The sequence below is a fragment of the Grammomys surdaster genome, unplaced genomic scaffold, assembly GCF_004785775.1.
Source record: "Grammomys surdaster isolate TR1022 unplaced genomic scaffold, NIH_TR_1.0 1166, whole genome shotgun sequence".
Classification (NCBI taxonomy): Eukaryota; Metazoa; Chordata; class Mammalia; order Rodentia; family Muridae; genus Grammomys; species Grammomys surdaster.
In genome coordinates this window covers 560,444-576,022 of record NW_021605585.1, presented here as the reverse complement: position 1 = coordinate 576,022, position 15,579 = coordinate 560,444, and the positions used below count along the sequence as shown (strand labels likewise).

Here is a 15,579-nt window from a genome sequence, read left to right as displayed (position 1 = left end):
CCAAACCATAGGAAGAACAACAATATCAACCAACCCGACCCTCCAAAGCTCCCCAGGACTAAACCACCAACCAAAGAGTACATATGGAGGGACCCATGGCTCCAGCCTCATATGTAGAAGAGGAGGGCCTTATCTGGCATCAACAGGAGTCTAGATGCCCCAGTGTAGGGGAATGCTATAGCGCTGAGGCAGGAGTAAGTAGGCGGGTGAGGGAGCACCCTCATAGAGGCAGGGGGAGGGGGAAGGGGTTAAAGTGTTTGTGGAGAGGAAACTGGGAAGGAGGATACCATCTGAAATGAAAATAAATAAAATAACAAAAAAAAAGAAAGAAAGAAAACAAAGAAAAGAAAGCACATCCACTGTCTCTGATTCTGTTGCCCACCTTTAGATGCCTTTCTCCTAGCTGGCCTGCCTTGTTTGGCCTCAGTGAGAGAGGAAATAACTGGCCCAACTGTAGCTTCATATGCCTGGGCAGGTTGATGTCCATGGGAGGCCTCCGCTTTTCTGAGGAGGGGGTTAGAGAGGTGGGAGGGAAGACTGGGAGGAGAGGATGGGACCTGTGATCCGGATGTACAGTGAATAAATAGATTAACTGATGAAAAAGATGAAGAAAGAAAGAAAATGCTTCTATAAGCTAAAGCTGTAGACAAGCTCTAGGACATTTTCTTAATTAGTTATTGATAGGGGAGGGCCCAGCTCTTGTGGGTGGGGCCATCCCTGGACTGGTGGTCCTGTTGAGTTTTCCTCTGCTGAACTTAGACTAATAATCAGTAAAAATGTCATTTTCTTCCTACATCTGAAGTAGTGTTCCTATAAAGACTGAGATCTCCCTGGACAGGTGGGTGTTACCCTTTGTAGACCACAGATATATAAGGCTGTTTCTCTTATTTGATCTTTATTAGATTGAAAAGTTGTGCTGCCTGGTTTTATTTTAACGATACAAGCTAGAAATATCTGAAAGGAGGGAACCTCAACTTTAAAAATGTTCCCATAAGATTGGGCTGTAGGGAAACATGTAAGATATTTTCTTAATTTGTGATTGACAGGGTTAGGGCCCAGCCATCATGGGCAGTGTCACCCCTGAGCTGAGCAAGCCACAGTGAGCAAGCCAGTAGGAAGCATCCCTCCATGGCCTCTGCATCAACTCCTGTCTCCATGTTCCTGCTCTGTTTAAGTTCCTGTCCTGACTTCCTTAGATGATGAACACTGATATGGAAGTGTAAGCCAAATAAACCCTTCCCTCCCCAACTTGCTTTGTGTTTCATCATACGCAATAGAAGCCATAACTAAAACAATGGTGATGCAAAGCTGAGTGATGACGCTTAGCAAAGGCTGGTTAAACTAAAGCCCAAGTGAACAGCTGGCCTTAGCCTCTACCACAACAAAAGAACAGGGTTTTTCTAGTTTAAATTGAAACAGACTGAGGTGTGGTCATCATAACTGTAGGAGCCAGAAAGGAAGACTGCTCTAGAGAGTAGCTGACACTGGCTAATGCTGAAGCTGAGGACTGGATAGCAGTAGGTACTGAGAAATGATGGAAAACTAAATCTCAATGTATTTAACCAGTGTCAACACTGAGCCCTCTCATGGCTGGAGTCAAGCTGAGTATTTGCAGTTCTTGTTCACCACTCCCAGAAGCCTTGTGGCTTTCCTAGGTACATCATCTCAGGAAAGGGAGCTTTCTCTAGTCTCTCATTCTCTTCTAGGTCACTCTTTCTACACTCACACTGACATCGCTAGAGATACAGCAATTTCTTAACTGGACTCATAATGAAGGAGGCAGAACTGGGAAAGGGGAACTCTTAAGACAATGAGGAGTTTAAAAAGAAGGAGGCTTTGTCTCAACTGATGCCTTGCTCAGTGGCCTTTATAAGCTTCTCATTGCCTTTGGGTTAGGTACATCATATGAACCCACAGTACTTGGCCAGTCATCTCTGCCACACATTCTAACTCCTATGTAAACACAGAGAATTTGTATAAATTCAAAAGAAAAGCATCATTGGTATAACTGGCTTAATATATCCTAAAATCTAAACATAGATATTCAGAAAGGCTGCTTCAATGTATATCAATCTTTGCTTTGGGCCCCTGGGCCCTCTTCACTTACAGAGGAACAGCTGATGCCTATCTTTAAACCTTCCTCTGGAACAGCAAATGAGAGGGTTCTATGTTAAAAATACAGACTTAGGGGACTTCATGAATTCTGGTTCTCTCATCTTGTCTTGGCTATATTAAGTTATTTCTCAAGACAAAGAAAGCTATAATAGAGAGGGTCCAGAGCTACTGGTTTTTCTCAACCAGGCAATGGTATAATTGAGATCAGTCAGCATCATTGTACACTCAATGGACAGGTCCTATAGAGGGCAAAGGTCTAGGGTTCTGAGAATAATCTTTTTTTAAAGACTTATTTATATTTTTGTATATGAGTGCTCGTCGTCATGTACACCTGTTTGCCAGAAGAGGGCATCAGATCCCATTACAGATGGTTGTGAGCCACTGTCTATAATCTGTTAGGTATCTCTCGACAAGCTGATGGTGGGTCAGTGCTGTTTAAAACTGCTTGGAGCAAGATCATAATTGTTGTACCCTGGCCTGCAACCATTCTTTAAAGACACATGTGGTAATGAAGGGCCTACAGTATAAAGTATGGTAGCAGGTCTCTGAAAATACCACTGCTCTTTATTTGACTCTTCTGTGCCATGTAGCAATTCTCAGTAATTACATCTGTGTTCCTTTGATGATGGCGGATAAAAAAATCCATTGCATATAATATTAGTGGGATTTCTTACTATATTGTTGTCTGGAAGCTGTAAAAAATCTTAACTTTCTAGAATTGCATCTTAACATTTATTATATTTTCATTGTGGAATATAATTTACGGAGTGAATCATACTTGTAAATTTAAAACCAGATATAAGTTGAAAAGATTCTCACACTACTTTCTCCATTGCAATCTTAGGCCTTCACAGACATCTGGACAAACCTCACCCTCTACATCAGTGTTGGAATCCTCTGCAAAAATCTCTCAAGTGTCCCACAGGTTCTTGAATACACCAACTGACATAAAATTTATTATCTTCTAAAACAGCACCTTCCAGCTCTGGACAATCCCCAGACTTTGGAGTGCTGCTTAAAATCTGCCTTCTTTGAGTTTCTGCCCATGGGTCTTTGCATCACACACTTAAAGATAAGTCTAAAACAGCAATGTAAGTGCAATAATTGCAATATTTCTAAAGGAATGATTATATGCCGTTTTGCACATAGCTGAGCCTTAATCCAAATATATGATATGATTCTATCTGCACCTGCAACTTTCAATACCATGTTTGTGTCCATTGAATATGCTCTGCGGTCCCCCTCACAGCTGTCGTGTCAGAGACGAGTGGTCTAATAATCCTCAAGGATTTTTGTTTAAGAAAGTTGTGATATATGATGCATAGGGTGATGTCATTGCTTTTTCCAAAAGTCAGCTGTGACTGGAGCAATGAAATTCTATTTAGTAGTACAGGTTTAAGCCAGCTCAGCTGTTCTTGCGAGAAAAAAAAAAAACACCAAAACTATTTTGCTGGTGGTTCTCCAGTTACAAATATTTGGGAATCATCCCCCAAATATTTAAGAAAACAGATATTGTTTCCAGAGGCTAAGTAGCACACACATGGGATGTGTAAGATCTGTTGACTCTAAGGAGCCAGCAACAGCATGGTAAATATATCTGATTCCTGACAATAACCAAAGTGAGTTCCAAAGAAACTTGGGCAATGGGAAATAGATTTCTAAGGTCTTCTGGATTTCTCCTTAGCACTTTCAATGCCAGCAGCACACAGCACTCTGTTTGCTGCTGAGCCACACCCCTAAGCCCCAGTGCTTTCTTCATGTGGTCTGAGATGCAGAGAGCTGCTGATGCTACAGTCCTCCTTAGAAATAAGCTTTGTTTGTGGATTCACAAGGGAACAGATGAACTTTAATTAGCTCTCAATACAGTCCATTTTCTGGAAGGGTTTTCTTTTTAGCCTTCAGGATCTTGACTCTTTAACCAAAGCCAAATATCTTGGGACACCAAAATTTTGCAAACTATCCCCAATGGGGTAGAAAAGTGCTTTGATGTTAGAGAAGAGTTGCTAATGTCACAGGTAAAGACAGCATGCACACACACACACACATACACACACTCACACACACAAACTAACTCTACTAACTCTAAACAGACTTAGTAAAAATAGTGTTTAGGTTATATCTCTTTAACTGTTTGCTCATAGGTTCTTTGGTTTATTTTTATAGTTTTTAAGTACATTATCATATTTCACCAAATATTACTCTATGATAGGTGTTGACAGTCTCCTCGTTATAAGTAACAGAATGAAGACTTGTGATAGGTCCAGCAGATATAAACATGCTAACAATTTGTGTGATGCAGATTTAAGGAGGGAATTGGGTTCAGGTGGTTGCTTATTCTGCATATAACACTTGGAATCTTTATTTCTTCTATCCAAATAACTCACTATTTCCAGACAGAGAAAATAGTTATATTTTCCTCTAATGCAACCACCTGAAACTCTTTATATGCAAAGATCCAAACTATTAGAAAAATACAAGCAGAAAGCTTGGTGGCATTGTGGCATATACAGGGAGAAAGTTCTGAATTCTGTAGCATTCCTCCCTCTCCAAAACACAGAGGGAAGATTCAACACCTTCGCTTTTCTGACCTGGCTTTAAGAGACACTTAGGCAACCAGCCGATAGGGAAATTACAAGGATAAGAGGGACTCCTGGTGTCCTTACAGGCAATGGGGATTAATGGCACTATGTTTTTACCCACATTTCCTCCTGGAATGAATAACTATTTTTATGTCAAATGGCAAGCTATTTCTTTCCACTCCAGAAATACAGCATGAGAGCCCCATAACCAGGCATCTGAAAACAGTGAGCTTATGATTTTCGGTTCTGAGATGATGATAAGACACTCAGTGATCCTGGCTCAGTGAGACTTCCTTATTCTTCCATGAAAATCCCCCTCGTGCTAGATATAGACAAACATTCTAGGATGCTTACACTCATTTAGAGCTTAATAATATGGCACTTTGTAAAAAGATAAAGGACACATAGCCTGAGAATGTCTTTCTTTACAGAACTATAGGCAAGTTGCCTCACTGTGCTCAAAATCCCATGAATACAATAGCAGCCCTGACCTCAGTAGAGTGCATTAAGGACTAGCTACAAGGAACAGATGTGAAAATCCATGCTGTTACCCTAAAATGTAACAATACAAACATGTAGTAGACTCACAAATGACTCTGAGTTATTTCTTTATAAGCCCACCTTCTCTCTGACTGCAGTAGAAGTTCTCCTTATATGTGTCATGTTACTGTGGTGATGACGTTGAGTAGGCATCCAATAGATATCTATCTTAATAGCATAATAACAGTGAGAGAGAAAAGTAGCATATATTCCTTGAGGACACTGATCTGACTATAGTCATAATCACAGGCAGCGAAGAGGGGCAGAGCACGAGATTTTGAGTAGGGAGGTATAGGAGAGGAATACTCCTGCAATGAGATGGAAATTCATCACGGTCGGTCTCTCAGTTTCATCCACTGGCTTCAGTGGCTGGCACCTCTCACAAAGGCTAAAGGATTATCAATACCAGGATTCTGGTAAGAAAAAAAAAAAACATAGCAACTTTGCAAACCTACACCAGATATCCCAGTAGCACTTTGGCATGAAATTAGAGTTAAGCTTTAGCACATAAATGTCTGCTGTTATGGGTGTGAAATAGTGTAGAAGTCAATTATCTTTTGAAAAAGTAAACCAGAATATCACTTGGGGAAGAGGATTTTAGCAGTTAAATTAGCTCCTTTGTTCTCTCTATCTTAATGCAGACTATACAAATATTCCTGTTTTTTGAAATGTGAAGCAGCTGAGTGGTTGGATCCCCAAATATAGTATCAGTGGCAAGTTCAAAGAAGCCACAAGGAGTGCTTCCAGGGCCTGATCTCACACTACCTGTTAGTCTCAACAGTCCTGACTTCCAGCTCTCAGTCTTTAAAGCTAATGCTTTCCTCTGTCATGAAAGGCTCCTATTTTCCTCACTTCCCAGAGACACAGCAGTTACACAAGGTAACAGTGTGGGACTCCAGTGTAAAGTCCTTCCAGGGGTGGGGCACTTTTCCAGTGCGTGGTCTGGCTGGGTGGCTGCCACACATGTTGATTACTTTAGCCTGCCTAAGTGCCCAAAGGCCAACTGGCTCTTTAGAAAGGTTTCCCAAGAAGCCACTTTCCAAGGAGGAGTGGACTCTCTCAAGATATAAAGCAAACAGAATTCTAGTTGCTATGCTGGGGGAAACTGGGTGGCTACAGCATGTTGAAAGGCTTCAGGAAAATGATAATCCAAGTCCCTCAACTTACTAAAATGAGAAACTGAGACCCAGAAAGGGAAAATAACAGTTACTTGAGAAGCATGAGTTACCACGGCATGATTATCTTTGCCTCTCAACAGGCTAGTGTCTTCCCAGGGCTCAGCTAAACAATACCAAACAACAGACATCTGGAAGCCTGCACTCAGTAACACCCAATGTGTACTGCTTCCACATAATCAGAAATTTGCTTTGAGAAGCTAATACAGCAGAATGTGTCTGGGAGATTTCTGAAACTTCATACTATTTATGCAGATGTTTGAGTCTGGCTGAAAAGAGACAGCATTGGGAAGAACAAACGCTGTCACTGTCTTACTCACCACCATAACCACTTAAAATTTTGCATTTGTCTCTTCCTAGTTTTTGGCATTTGTCTGAAGCTAGATAGTTGGCCTAGCCTGACCCAACTTTGTTTTTAAAGTCTTTCTGTGCTTTTATTTTATTTTTAAAGTTTTTACCATACTTGGATTTTCAACACTGTTTTAATCCACAAATTGAAACCAAGTATGTTTTTTTTTCACATTAATTTTTAAAGTATTTTCTTTTCCCCCAATTATATAACATTATTCTCATCCAATTTTTAAAATTAATGTTCTTATTTTAGACATAAATTATAGAAATGTGTAACATTTGTTATAGTAGAAATCTATTCTGCTGACTATTCATCAGTCTATCTGTTGAATTATTTACCCATCAGTCCATGTATCATTTATCAAACTATTCATTGTCTTCAACACATCCTTTCTCCTTTTAATTTTCTTTTATTTAGTGTGAATATGTGTATGTGATCCTGAGGGCATGTATGTATACCCTGTGTGGAGACGTGTCCAAGCAGACCAGAAGGGGGCATTAGATCACTGGGTACAAGAGTCATAGGTAATTGTGAGATGCCTGATGTGAATGCAGAGAATTGAACTAAGCTTCACTGCAAGAGCTGTAAGTGCTCTTAACTGTGGAGCCATCTGTCTAGTCTTTGCCTTCAACAAATTTTCAGTGAGTACATTTTATGTGCCATATATAATGCCACACATAGCCATAGGTAAACCAACTGTGTTAAACATAGAGAATCCCTGACTAAGTTTGTATCTTTCAATTTTGGTTAGAAAAATACCTATGAATGATATTCTATGATGGCATATTCTTGTCATATAACTAACATCATAGGATGGTTCTTTAAAGCTGTCATAGACACTCTACTGTAAATACATAGTGAGTACATATCAGGTATCAGTGTATTGATTAGTTTAAGATAGATCAATGAATATTTGACTCTAAACACCTTTGAAAATATCCTGGTGTTTTAGTTACTTTCTTGTTGTTGTGAAAAAGGTTTACTATTGTTCAGAATTTCACGTTACAGTCGTGATCCCAAAGGCCACAGCATCAGGAGCTTGAGACAGCTGGTCATAATACATTTGTAGTCAAGACAGAGCAAGAAAAGTATGCTGCCACTCAGTCACTCCTTATACAATACAGAATGCATCCTAGGGATGGCCCCAGCAATAGTGGGTAGATCTTCCTATCTCAACTATGATAATCCCATATAGATAGGACAAGAGGTTCATCTTCCATGTGATTCCAGAATCTGTAAAGTTCATGAGTACCAACCATCACCCTTGGTAGCATGATTATTTAAGCAGACTTTTCCCAATATCCTACAACACGTTTTATTATAGAGTGAGCATTTTTCTCATAAGAACCATCAAATAGCATCCTCTGAATTCTATTCTATATAATATGCCATAGAACCTTGTCATTCTGACTCCCCTCCCCATCCCTGACAGTGTGATTGTCCTGACGGCCTGAGAGAGAAAGCACAGGCAGTGAGTGAGCAGGAAGAGAAACAAACACCTTGGGAGGCAGGCTTCATTGAGCACTCATTTAATTAGGGAGAACAAAGGCTGTGTAAACCTTATGGGGGGGTGAATAGGGTCTATGGGATGGGTAGACATAATTGGTCTGAACATCATTTGCCTAAGAAGGAATTCCAGGTGCTTCTGGACATGACCTTATAAGGTGAAAGAAAGTTTAACCAGCTACCTGAACTCCTCTGGTGGAGCTTGGGTGGAGGCAGGAGTCTGTCTACCTGGGCCAGGACATGCAGGCCCAGGACAGGGAAGGAGGAGTCCTACCCCTACTGGTCTCAGAATGAGATTTCCATAATTTGGACACACCTCGATCCCACTCTTGCTCCAGGCCTGCTTCCCATGGTAACATGGCTCCCTGAGCCCCACAGAACCTTAAAATTTACAATGAAACGTTCACAATCCCAGCTCTCTGGAAATGACTCAAAGCACTTTAAGGAAGCAGTAGACTTGTAATTAAGATGACGTATAGAGGATCTCACAGAAAAGGGAGTGGAGAGAGGGCACACATCCTTAATCCAAACGATTTTGCTTTTCTAATCTTGCAGTAGCTAATAAAGCTAACCTCAGGATTTGATATTCATATCTCTTAAACGAAAATTCACTGTGATAAAAATTTACTTGAAGATCTTATACAAAAGACATAAATAGATATTTAATTCATTAGTCCCAAAGAAATTTAATTTTATAAAAATAGAGTATATATGCATGTCTATACTTCTCTGTTTGCAAAGCTGAGCTGTCTGAATATCTCTTGGCAGCTCAAAACCCCAAATATCTTTATCAAGTCAGGTAATGTCATTATACAGGTGGTCACTTTGCAAAACCAATGGCTTTCAAACTTGTGGATGCCTCCAAGATACCTGAATATTATATCCAAACAGATTGCTGATCCGAATGTTTCTGATGAAGCAGAGTTGAGTTGAAGCAAGAAAAATGGAAAGTCTAACATATTCTTGTACATAATGCTGGTGCAGCTGATCTCAGGACTACCCTGCTATGTTTCTTATAGAAGATGGCAGGGTAATAATGAATTTCACTGTCTTAGCAACAAAGGTTGAGATTCACAGATGCTTCAGATTTTATAGAGGCAACAAGAAGTAAGTTATATGCATAAAATTCACTGGCAAGTACTAAAATGTGAGGTTAGGTCTATATATGGTGATCAAAGAAACCAGAGCTTACATTTGTTGCATGCTGATAAACTGCATGTAGTTCTTCACGGTATGATAAAACAAGTTTTATATGGTTTTATATGGTATTTTAAAAAGGACATGATGTCCAGAAAACTCTTAAGAACTCCAGTTGTTGTTGAAATATAAAGCAAGCAATTCAGCTGCTATGCTTCTTGGTTTTATAATCTACAAAATAAAGTTAATAAATATACTTTCGTCAATGAAATTACTTGATCCAGTGAGAAAAGGATCTGGTGCCCAACACCCTTGCAGACACTGGATGTAGTTATACTTCTTATAAAAAAACACTGTGTACATACTTACTTTTAGCTTTTAAATTATCTCCAACAGTGTTTGGTACACAGAGCAGACATCCATGTATAAACTTCAGCAAATAAAGTACACTCCAGAGCTTGTAGTTTAGTACTGAGAGTTTAAACACTGGGAATGTATTTGTCTCTTTCATTTGCACGAAGGGAACACTTGGGAAATGTGTTCTGTGCCTTCCACTACTTTGGAATTCTCTACTGACTGTTGTACTCATAGAGCTGTCACACTACACAGCAGTGGAAAAATATTTAGTTTTCCTAAACAAAAGAATTCCCAGAAGACAAAGGAAGATTCCAAAAAAAAAAAAATGGGAGGAGAAAAAAGTAAAGGATGGTAATTTTTCTAAATGCAGTGCTAATTGAAGTCATTTAAGTAGCCAGGTGGCTCTGCCCTAACAGCTGCCACCCAAGTGTCCCAAGTGTTTGTGCTTGGTACCTAGGGAAGAAAACACAGTCAATAAACAGATGGACTCATCAAAGCTGAGAAAAATCAAATAAGCAAACCAAACACTCTGCATAAAAAAAATTCTCAGGGACACTGAGATGGCTCTGAATGTTAAGGTATCTGCTGCAAAACCTGCCTACGTGGGATATGTGAGACCTGGATGATGCACAATGTTGTCTTTTGACGTGTGTGTGTGTGTGTGTGTGTGTATCCCAGAAACAAGTGCACACAGAAAGATAAAGATGATAGGAACTATATTATAGGCATTGTACCAAGTCCTCAATATATACTATCTTAGCAATTTAAAAAGACCCATGCATATAAAAAGCACAGAGCATGCTTGGTGAATCATTTCCTCTGCTGAAGTTTTCACTGATAGTCACTAAAGTGTTTTTTCCTTTCTGGTTCCCCAGTAGTGTTCCTACGAAGAATCTGGTCTCCCTAGACAGTTGGGTGTTACCCTTTGTAGACCACAGACATACTATCTCTCTTATTTCATCTTTATCAGATTGAAAAGTTGTGTTGGCTGGTTTTATGTCTACTTGACACAAGCTAGAATCATTTGAGAAGAGGGAACCTCAACTTAAAAAAAATGTTTCCATAAGATGGGGCTGGAGGCAAGCACATGGGGCATATTCTTAATTAGTGACTGATAAGGGAGGGCCCAGCCTTTATGGGTGGTACCACCACTGGGCTGGTGATCCTGGGTTCTATAAGAAAGCAGGCTGAGCAAGCCACTGGAAACAAGAAAATAAACAGTACTCCTCCATGGCCTCTGATCAACTCCTGTCTCCATGTTCCTGTCCTGTTTGAATCCCTGTCCTCACTTCCTTTGATGATAAACACTAATATGAACAGTGTAAGCCTTTTTAATATCCATCAAGTAGAATTTGTGCAGTGCATGCCTACCCCCAGATACATGTGTACTGGAGCATAGCTGATTTGCCAGTGGTTGCACTCTCAAGGAAACCTGAATCTCCCTCTCTCAAAAGCTATCAACTGCCAATGGCCCCTTTGCAAGGTACAGGACTTCGTGCCCAACGATTGACGACATAAAGGCTTCATATCAGGGCACCTGTAGCTACAAGCCATTTAAAAGAGTCTAAAAAAAAATTTCTCCAACTTGAAATCTCAAATTGTTCATTTATTAAACCACAAATGAGTCATATCTCCATTCTGTCATCTAAGGTTGAAAATTCCTCTTTCTTTCTTCAGCTTTGTTCTTAGAGCCAAATAATTAAGGAATAGAAATTTGTATACAATGTTTCCATTGGCACACCTGGGCTCATATATTTTCTGCTACTAAAAATAATTTTACTTTACTAGGAGGAGTTTTGCTACAATTTCAAGCTATATACGGAATACTTTCTGCAGAGATATTCAAAGTCAACACAGTGTTCTAAAACATTTACTGTGGCTTGCCATTGTCGGAAAAAAAAACTGCACAGGAAGTAAAGGCATTTAAAACTTGTCGTAGAAATCTCATACAAATAATGCTTAGCAGTTTAGATAAAGAGGTAATTGAAAGTCCTAATCATGTATTAATAATCATTCCTCATAAACTCAAGCAGCCGTGAGGTTCTGCCGCGATGACAAGACACATAAAGTGACAGATGGACGTACAAATTGGGTGTACTCAGCACTTGACATGATCTCAAAGTGAGGAGATATGCAATTTGCCTCAAACTTTGAATATCAGGTTTTCACAATAAACATGAGAATTCAGAAACTTTTACAGGACTGCTCCATTGGTACATACAAGTTGAAAATACACAGATAATAGTGGCACACTATCTGTCATCACCAGACCATGGGAAGAAGACAAAGGTTTCCCATTTATTGAAATTTTGACATATAGACATTTGAAATATAGATTCCTTGAGGATATAGAATGGGTCACAGTTATCACAGACTGGAGCAGAGTAAAGAGGTTATTTCTAAAAGACCATCATGTGGGCCATCTTTGCCGTGATGAAACGTCCATATCTTTATGGTTAGTACATGATCATGCATCTTTTAAAGTGGCAGATCTGCACATTAGTGATAAAGGAATGTTAATATCTGCACGCTTAGAAGCAAACAGTCATAAACAAATGCAAACAACTATGTAAAAAACTCTCCTTACATTGCTGCTTTCACAAGTAGGGACAGTTGATAGGACAGAGGACTGGAGATAAAATCAGCTTTGTTTCCAACTCAGTTGTTGCATGACTAAGAGAAACTTCTTTGGGTCTTCAAATACCAATGCTATTTGAGGAAACCTGCCACCTATCCTACATCATGCTTGGCATTTCAGCCAGTCATAAAATCACAGTAAAACTTTACATGAATTTAAAATCCATTTAAAAATGTTAAAATGTTTCAAATTATTTCACATCAAAGAGTCTTTCCTCCTGCAAAAGCACTGTTCAGCACTATAGAACCCTCCACCTGGCTTCTAAGAACATTCTAAATAAAAAACTCTCCTTACATTGCTGCTTTCACAGGTAGGGACAGTTGATAGGACAGAGGACTGAAGATGAAATCAGCTTTGTTTCCAACTCAGTTGTTGCATGACTAAGAGAAACTTCCCTAAATGCCACTTCCCTGTAATTGGTCAGCTTTGATTTCTACAGAAAGTTTCTGTTTACCCTCCAGGCTCTACTTCTGCTACCTCATATTGCTTATCTGCAATACAGGACAAGGCAATGAGACACTATTGACAACTCAAAGCCATTTGAGTTTACACACAATTCAAGGGCCCAAACCTCCATAGAGCTTGAGGGGACTGGAATTTCTAAATAAAGCCACCCCTTTAATTGCAGCATCTTCAAGACTTCCTCCCTGGGAACACATTGCTAGTCAGCAATAAGATTTGGACTTGGGGCGGGGGACAGAAAGGGTGGACAGCTTAGGTGCACCATTGCTAAATATTATTTTTTTCCCCCACAGGTTTACTGTTTATTCAATGTTAAATGTTACAGAGTTCTTACACTGTTGGGAACCATGCCTTGAGAACCCAAAGAAAGAAATGGTTGCAATGGATAGCCTCATCCACCCAGACAATGTATTCAAACTTGATTCATATGCATTTTGATAACTTCACAATCTTAAAAAATTATAACAAGACTTGGAATTTGCATCTGCTGCAGGTCTTCAGTATTCTAGTACAGTGTGCCATTAAACACACCTCATCATGTCTCTGTTCACTTCTTAAACCCTAACCCCAAACAGAATGTGTGTGTGTGTGTGTGTCTGTGTGTGTGTGTGTGTGTGTGTGTGTGTGTGTGTCTGTGTGTGTGTGTTGCTGAGGTAAAGCATACTTTAAGGGAAGTTTGTGGCTCAAGGTGTGAGATTACTTGTTAAGGTTTCTGGTGTCCAAATTAAGTCTTCAGTTAAAAATTTCAAGCCTCTAATCACTCAACCTCCTCCTGGCTGGCTCAGATCATGCCAACATTATTGTCCAGAAGGGGGCAGTCTGGTCAGGAGACGCTGGCCTATACCTCCTGCTTCCCACACTGCTGCACTAATCCACTAAACTGCATGACATGTTCTCAAGCTGGGAAAACTTTCCACATTACCTGTTCCTCTCCTGTCAGTAGTGAGCAAGTCTGAACTCTGGCAAAGAGATTCATTTACAGAGAGAAACTGAGACACTGCCATCATAGTCATATGCCAATACAGAGTATGTGTACTGAACCATTTGTAGTGACATGGAAGTAGGTAACTGACAGACTATTTCATTAGGTGGAAAGAAATTTAGCAGTAACCTCTTCTAAGAGCCAATTACTACTAGTTAAATTGTAACTACTAACAACAGAAGTGCTACATTACTGGGTATTCCCCTGCCTCTCCAAGTGAATACCACAAACATACTCCCAAGGTGAATGACAAGAGCTGGCTAAACAATGAATGGATCTACAGAACAGCCCATAACCTTCAAATTTGGGCCACACAGAAGGATTTATCAGACACCATGCAAGATTCAGGAGCAACTGTTTTGCTCCTGTTGCTATGAACTGTTAAAAGCCAGGTCAGTGAAACCCTCTCCTTCTGACACCACACTCCATCCACAGCAGTTCAATTTAGACCTGATTAGGAGGCTTGAGCAGCACCTGGAGTGGAGCGGATCCGTTGTCGTTTATATGTAACAAAGGCTATCTGGTTCCACTTAAGGATTGGCAAATTCATAGGGCATTTCACAATTCCAATGCTTTTATTTCACCACACAGTATGCCCTCAAAGAGTTTACTCCAAGTCAAAGAAAGGCCTTAATGTGGAACAAGCACTATCTGAATGAAAAAATCATTCAAGAAAACAAGACTACCCCCCCATCCACTCCCCACTTGGTAGACTCAAATTTGGTTGAATTAAATCCATCGCTACCTCATACAACTAAACTTAAATTATAAATCATAAGCCCCACACAGATGATCCAAACACATTATTTTTGACAGCAGCTTGTTCCAGGAAGTCTAACATAGCCACAGCCTATTAAGTATTCCTTAGGATGGGGCATAGAACAGGTTAATTAAGGTCACTTAACTCTTCATCTTTTACAGCGGATCAGAACCCAGATGGCTGACTTCTGAAGGCTTTCTGACAGGGATCCAGTAGAGTTGGTTTCAAGGTTCACGCAAGACACTAACAGCTGTAACCTTATGGAGAAGTTGTGATCCACATGAAATCCACAATTAAGTGCAGGCAATCTGAGGTAGTCAACCTTGTGAAGGCTCAGTATCTGAACAGAAAGATGTTTGAAATGACCACTGGCTGCAAGTTTGGTTTTATACGTAGAGCAAGCAACTATGGAAAACACTGTTGAATCTAATTCACAGATATTTAAGACAATGAAAACACCCCTAAATCCAACACACATCAAGATCAGTCGTGACTCTTGAACTTCCATAGTACAACAGGGACAGTCACTGGACTCGAGGTCTTCAGTCAGTCACTGCAGATCCGGAAATCAAAATGCTGAATGGCTGTTCTTGGTGGTTAGCTGTGATCTAGTTCTCTTGGAAGGCTTAGCAAAGAGCATTCCTTAACTGTACTGTGTGTGGCTGTACTTCTGATTTTCAAGCACAGCATACTGGTTGTCTAGCTGAAGTTTAAGGATGTACTAGCAAACTAGATCCCACTGGTGATAGGAAATATATGTTTGGAAAATAGGAAATACGAAGGTGAATTAGAAGGTTGCAGCCTTGTGATGCAGCTAAATATCAGGAAAAGTCTTGGCTAATTCCTATTTAATCTTTTACATGTTATTCTCACTGTGTCTAAGAAAACACATCAAATTAATAACTGTCTCCAAATCTAGAGCCTTCACTGGCCCCAAGCTTCCTGAAGACTAAGGATAGCATGGTGAGATGATCAG

General features: G+C 39.9%; 1 protein-coding gene across 1 annotated transcript in view; it reads right to left on the bottom strand.

Annotated features, from left to right (window-relative positions):
- P3h2 (prolyl 3-hydroxylase 2) overlaps nucleotides 1-15,579 on the bottom strand; it is a 141,130-nt gene that overhangs the window by 58,216 nt on the left and 67,335 nt on the right. The window lies entirely within an intron of this gene.